Source organism: Suricata suricatta, chromosome 12 (genome assembly GCF_006229205.1).
Source record: "Suricata suricatta isolate VVHF042 chromosome 12, meerkat_22Aug2017_6uvM2_HiC, whole genome shotgun sequence".
Taxonomy (NCBI): domain Eukaryota; kingdom Metazoa; phylum Chordata; class Mammalia; order Carnivora; family Herpestidae; genus Suricata; species Suricata suricatta.
The window spans coordinates 104,869,281-104,876,401 of record NC_043711.1 but is presented as its reverse complement, the minus strand read 5'-3'; positions in this window follow the sequence as shown (position 1 = coordinate 104,876,401).

Below are 7,121 nucleotides of genomic sequence, written 5' to 3'. Positions count from 1 at the left end.
GGCCGCGAACGCCCGGGCCTCCGCCGCTTTCGGCCTCCGCTGTCAGCCCCGCGCGGGCGGGCCGGGGACCGTGCGGCCCCCTCCCGGGACTTCCTCCGCGACACTGGCCGAGCGCGAGGAAGCCGCGAGCGGGCGGGGAGGCGGCAGGCGGACCTGGGGTCCTCTCCGGGGCGCGGGGACACGGCTCTCGGGAAACCGAGGTCGGAGCAGGGAGGGGGCGCTGCTGAGCCCCGGGGCAGGGCCCGCCGAGACCCCGCAGCCCGTCCCGCCGGGCCAGCCTCACTCCATCCCTCCGGAGAGCAGGGCCGGCCCGCGGGGCCCTCGCCCCGCTTCCCCGAGCCGGGTCCCGGGCAGGCTCCGCGGTTAAGGGCTCTGCTCACCGCGGACCTGCACGCAGGGGGCGCATCCACACAAAGGCGGGTGAGCGTGCCGCCGACCCCCGCCGGCCTGGCCGCAAGCACCGTGTTTGCCGCCCCGTTAGCGCCCTGGGAGCCTTTAACTCCCGGGCCCGGTCGGAGCCGAGGCCGCAGGTCCCCTCGTGCCTGGAATCCAGCGTCCGCGGAGGCGGTGTGCCTGCTGTTGCCTCGCAGGGCCGGGAGAAAGGGCTGTTTTTTCAATAAATGGTGCTGGGAAAACGGGACATCCACATACGAAAGAATGAAGCTGAACCCTCACCTCACACCTTATATAAAATTAAAGTGGACCTGAAACAAAATTCTTGTAAGAACACGTAGGGCACAGGCTTTACCACAACGGACTCGACCATGGTTTTGATAGATGTCCAAAGGCATGGACCAAAAACAAGACAAATCGCACCTCATGAAAATATTTTAAGATTTGTGCATCAAAAGACACTATCCACAGTAAAAAGGCAACCCCTGGAATGGGAGAATATATTGCAAATCATACATCTGGTAAGGGATCAATATCCAGGCCACGTAGATGACTAAGTAACCTGTCTTAAAAGTAGGCAAAGGATCCCAGTAAACACTTCTCCAAAGAAGATGCACAGATGGCCACTAAGTACATTTAAAGATTCTCAACAGAACTTGAACAAACAGCCCCGTTGGTTGAGCGTCTGACTTGCTTTTGGCTCAGTTGTGATGTCCATGCTGACAGCACAGAGTCTGCTTGGGATTCTGTCTCTCTCTCTCTCTCTCTCTCTCTCTCTCTCTCTCTGTCAAAATGAATGTACAAACTAAACAGAGGAAGAAGTAGTAGAGAAAGAAGGAGGAGGAGAAGGTGAATAGTGAAGGAGAAGAACCAAGAAGAAGGAGAAAAAGAAGAGAAATTTTTAGAAAGAAGCAAATGTTGGCATGTTTGTGGAGAAACCCGAACCCTTGCTCATCAGATGTAAAATGTGTGTGGCCACCGTGGGAGATAGTGTAGTGGTTCCTCAATGAAAAATAGAATTCCCGTATCCAGTAATTCCACTTCTGAGAGGAAGAACTGAGAGCAGTGTCTCAGATAGTGTCCACCCAATTGTAGCCATAGTCCCAGCAGCGAAGGGCAGAAGCACCCCGTGTGTCAACTGGTAGCTGAATGGGTGAACAAAATGGCAGGTTTGGCATTATGTGTGTTTTATTTTTTTTTTTAACATTTATTTTTGAGGAAGAGAGAAACAGACTGTGAGCAGGGGAGGGGCAGAGAGGGAGACACAGAATTGGAAGCAGGCTCCAGGCTCCGGGCGGTCAGCTTAGAGCTCACCGCGGGGCTCAGACTCACAGACCTCGAGATCATGACCTGAGCTAAAGTCAGACGCTTAGCCGACTGAGCCCCCAGGTGCCCCGATATTTATTTATTTTAAAGACTTTCTTTTTAAGAAGTCTCGACACCCAACATGGGCCTCAAACCCACAGCCCTGAGATCAAGAGTTGCACGCTCCACCAATGAGCCGGCCAGGTGCCCCCTGTTATGGGTCTTTTAACACAATATTTATTTTTTAATGTTTATTTAGTTATTTTGAGACGGCGAGCAGGGGAGGGGCAGAGACAGAGGGAGAGAGAGAATCCCAAGCAGGCTCCACACTGTCAGCACAGAACCCAAGGAGAGGCTGGATGTCATGAGCCCTGAGATTATGACCTGAGCGGAAATCAAGAGTCAGACGTTCAACTGACCGAGACCCCCAGGTGCCCCCCACACAATTTTTAAAACTGTAAGATGACAGGATGCACACACATGGAGCAAACTCCTTTACTCTAGGGCAGAGTCCCAAGGCCAAGTTCTTGAAGGGGAAACTCTGTGCCCTGCCCCCCCCATGACCCATGCATCTGGATAACCCCCTCTCTTAAGAACGTTGCTGTCCAAAGTCCCAGGTCCCACCGCGGAGCAAGCGGTGTCTGAGGAGAGCCGGGTCGGCCTCTCAGCAGTCGGGCTCCCGCCATCTGAGGGAGGGAGGGCGCAGACAAGACCCTAGGTTGGGGTGGCCTCGCTGTGCCTGCGCTGTCCCCAGCAGCCGCTAGGGGGCGTCCAAGAGCTGTGCCTGCGCTGCCTGCACCGTGCTGGGGCCCGAGGGCAGAGAGGCTCACCGGCTTGTTCCCTGACCACGGCCCTGGAGCTGAAGGGGCTGAGCCACCTCCCTGAGGCCCCGGGTCCCTTGCCGGGGAGTCAATTGATTGCGGAGCTTCCTCTGGGGGCTCCAGGTTGGGCAGAGGCCAGAGACCGAGTGGGACAAAGGCAGTGGGACCTGGCACGTGAAGACACTGTCAGGTTGAGCCCTTGCTGTGGGTCCAGGGCGGCCTCCAGGAGCTCGCCAGCAGCTGCTCAGCAGGGGTGCTGCTCAGGGTTCCTGAGTGCGCCTGTTTCTACTCAGGAGTATAAGCCTGGGGGACGCCTGGGGGGCTCAGCTGAGCATCCGGCTTCAGCTCAGGTCATGATCTCGCGGTTCGTGAGTTCAAGCCCCGCGTCAGGCTCTGTGCTGACAGCTTGGAGTCTGGCTCCTGCTTCGGATTCTGTGTCTCCCTCTCTCTGCCCCTCCCTACTTATGATTTGTCTCTCTCTCTCTCTCTCAGAAATAAGTTAACGTAAAAAAATTTTTAATAAAAAAGTTTTACAAGAGAGTATATGCCTGCTTCTGCCCCCACTTTACTCTCCTGAGCGCTCTCGATAACCTTGACCGTCAGGTCACATCAGGGCAACAAGCGGGGCTTGTACTCTCCTGCGACCCCAGACAGATCACTTGCCTGTTTCCTGCTGGCCATAAAGTAGGGACAATGGTAGTGGAGCCACCTCACAGGGCTGAGGTTGTCTGCATTCAACCGGTTAACATGTGCAGTGCTCAGAATGAGCGTGGCACTCAGGACGCCCTCAGCTCGCTGGGGTTCATCCCACAGTCACCATCCCCACCACCGTCATCACCGTCACCATCATCACCACCGTCACCATCCCCACCATCATCACCACCATCACCACCATCATCACCATCACCACCATCACCATCACCATCACCATCATCACCACCACCGTCATCATCACCACCACCATCATCATCAGCACCATCACCATCACCATCATCACCGTCACCATCACCATCATCATCACCATCACCATCATCATCACCATCACCATCACCATCGTCATCACCATCATCATCACCATCATCATCACCATCACCACCATCATCACCGTCACCATCACCATCACCATCACCATCACCATCATCATCACCATCATCACCATCATCACCATCACCATCATCACCACCATCACCATCACCACCACCATCACCACCATCACCACCACCATCATCATCACCGTCACCATCACCATCACCATCACCATCACCATCATCATCACCATCATCACCATCATCACCATCACCATCATCACCACCACCATCACCACCATCACCACCACCATCATCATCACCGTCATCACCATCACCATCATCATCACCGTCATCATCACCACCGTCACCATCACCATCATCACCATCGTCACCATCACCACCACCATCATCACCATCGTCACCGTCACCATCACCATCATCACCACTATTGTTGTTATAATGTGGTTCCAGGTTATATGGTTGGCGTGGAATCCTGGGCTCATTCTGGCAGCTGCACCCGAAGCAGCCCGATCTCACACAGGTCCCCATGCAGGCTCCTCGGGGAAGGTGGTGGCGGCCAGCGGCAGCTGGCTGTGTCTGGGCAGCAGCCCCCCCTCCCCGGCACGGCCGCAGGCCCCCCTCCCGCACAGGTAAATGAGGCCCTGGGATGTGGGGCAGCGCAGCCTTCCCGGGGTGCCTCCTCCTCCGCCTCCCAGAGCAGCAGAGCCCCTGGGCCGGCAGCGGCCAGGCCAGTCTGAAATGCATTGTGTGTGGAATGGAACCAGCTAGAACCAGGAAACCCTCCTTCCGGGCCTGGGGCGGGGGGCAGGGTGAGCGGCAGGTCAGGGCCGACCAGACCTGCCCGGGACTCCAGCCGGCCCTCCCTTCTCCTGAGCACGGGCCTGGCTCACCTCCCTGGGGCCGGTGGGGGGCGGGGAGTGTGCAAGCCAGGGGGGCCACAGCCAGGGCCTGGCCCCACAGCCTCCCTGCTGTGGTTTGGGCTCCTCCTCTGACCTCAGAGGGACACAGGAGGTCACTGGCCCTCCCTGGTCTCGATGAGCGCCAAGGGAGGTCACGGTGGACGTGCAGCACCCCCATACGGGTCAACACAACTGACCCGGAGCTTAGGGCCTCCGGCATCATTACTCAGCCCCTCAGGGCCCCCGGGAGCGTGGGAGGGCCCGGCCGGCGCCCGTTCTGTTCTGTTACCTTGTTTTGTTTTTTTATTTCATCATTTACTATTTCACTTTCTTTTACTTATATGGCATTTTCTTTTGTTTCGAACATTTTACTTGTCTGTCATCTTCTTCTATTTACTTTGACTTTGTTTGTTGAGGTGTAACCCACACGTGATAGAAAGCACAAACTCGAGTCTGTCCCGAGCGCCGGATGCTTTGCTCCTCTGTTCACCTAGGCAGGCAGAGCTCACTGATGACGGTGCAGGGTTGAGTCAGGGGCTGGGCGGGCCCCCTCCTTGGAGCCCTTCCCCGGGTGGAGTGCCGGGGAGGGGGAGGGTCCTGAGCTGGGTGCCCGGGCCCACTGGACAGCATGTCCTCTTCGGGATACCGAGGTCGGAGACACCCAAGACTGTCCAGTCTTCCGGCCCCACCCCTCCTGGGGGGGCTGGCCACCAAGGTCTAGGCCAAGTGACAGGAAAGGAGGCACTTCCGTCCCAACACACACGGAGCATCCAGCTGGCTCGTCCCCACGGACACACGGGGTTCACCAGGCTGGCCGGAGGCCAGCACGCTCCAGCCCAGCCGGGTGGAGTTCCAGATTCAATGGGAAAGCGCTGCAGAGCGGGGAGCAGAGCCCCCGGGGACAGAGGCTAGGGTCCAACCCCAAGCATAGACTGAGCTCCCATCCCGAGGCCAGGCCACACAGTAACAGGCTGGGGGGACCTGGGAGAGGTCTGGGTTCCAGCGCCGTCCCCCTGCCCCTGCCCCTTCTCCCCTTCTAAGCTGTTTCCCCACCAGGAGGTTGGAGCTGTTGTCCCCACACCCATGGGTGGAGGTCAGGACTCGAGAGGAAGGGCCGGCCAGGAGCCTGGTGAGCGGTGCTGAGCGGTGCAGAGGCGGCACCATGCCATTCCCAGGGTGCACTTTGGTCAGAAAGACGCAGAGCTGCTCTCCCCGTCAGACGTGGGCCCGAGGGCGACCCTGCAGCACATCTCAGGCCCCAGCCCGCCCAGGCCTGGGCTCTGCAGGAGTGGGTGTCCCCAGTGCCCAGCCAGGCAGCGGGGACCCGGAGCTCACGGCCTGGCCCTCCAGAGGGAGGCTCCAGCTTCCTGCCTGTGAAGGCCCCACAGAGGCCCAATGGCAACCCTGTGAGCCCATTTTACAGAGCAGGAAACTGAGGCCAAGGGAGAGGACATTGCCCCCACCGTGAATGGTGGGATCGCAGCACAGGGGCCTTCAGAACATCCCTGGGGACGCCCTCTGTGGGCCTGAGCTAGACTAGACAGGGCGTGTCAGCAGCTGCCCAAACACGCCCAGAGGCAGAGGTGTGTTTGGCCTCAAAAGTCAAAGTGGAAAGTGACGGAATCCAAATTCCTTCCCAGGTATGCGGCCCGGGCCCAGGCTCGTCCTGCTTGCTTGGCCAGCAGCCAGCTTCCCCCTCCCCACCCACCCCTGCCCAGCTCTGCAGGCTCTGCGGCCCCTCCACCCACCAGGACCCCGTGTGAGTGGCCGTGGCAGCGGGAAGGTGGCTGAGTGCTGCCGGAAGGTGCCCTGGACCCAGGCTGGGCCCTGGGCACGGCAGCGTGTGAGACCCGTGGTCCCTGGGCTTGTGACCCAAGGAAGAAGGCCATAAACATCTCATCTCCGGTGCAGGACAGCAGGCCCCACCCAGAGGCTGTCCCCCCAGGATCCCTGCTGGGCCGTCACACCCGGGGGAGGAGAGGCGCCCCTGGGCGCGGCCCCGTCACCCACAGTGCTCAGGAGGGCCCCTCCGGGAGCCATCAAGCCCTGAACGCCTGGTCTAGGGTCTTACAGGCCAGGCGGTCAGGGAAGGGATGCCCGAGGAGGGGACAGTGCCACGTAGTGACCATCCCTGAGAGGTGCCTTTATACCGGTCCCCCCAGTGCCCCTGCGGCTGAGGAAAGGGGAGGACTAAGCCCTGGGCGCCCTGGAGTGGGGGCAGGGCGAGGAGAGGGGCAGGGCTGGGGAATTCCTGAAGGCAGAGGCCCTCCGCCCCTGTTCTCAGCTCCCTGCCGCCTCTCCAGGGGGGGGGGGGGGATGGGGCCCCAGGTGCAGACACAGCAGCCCCGGAAGCAGCCTGCACCACCTCCTAGCAGCCTGCACCACCTCCTAGCAGCCTGCACCACCTCCTAGCGACCCCACGGGTCTCCGCTCCCTGGGGTTGGGGCCTCGGGCCTGCCTGCCTCAAGCAAACCTCGGGGCTGGGGCCTGAGCACCTTGCAGACAAGGTCGGGACCTGCCTGCGTGGCGTGGTCCGCGGGGCCCAAGCCTCACCGGGCAGGGTCACACATCACCTCTCACACCGTCGGTGCCCCCCTCTGTAAGGTGGGCTTTTGTGGGCATCAGATCAGATGGTGCACATGAGCCGCTTGCCC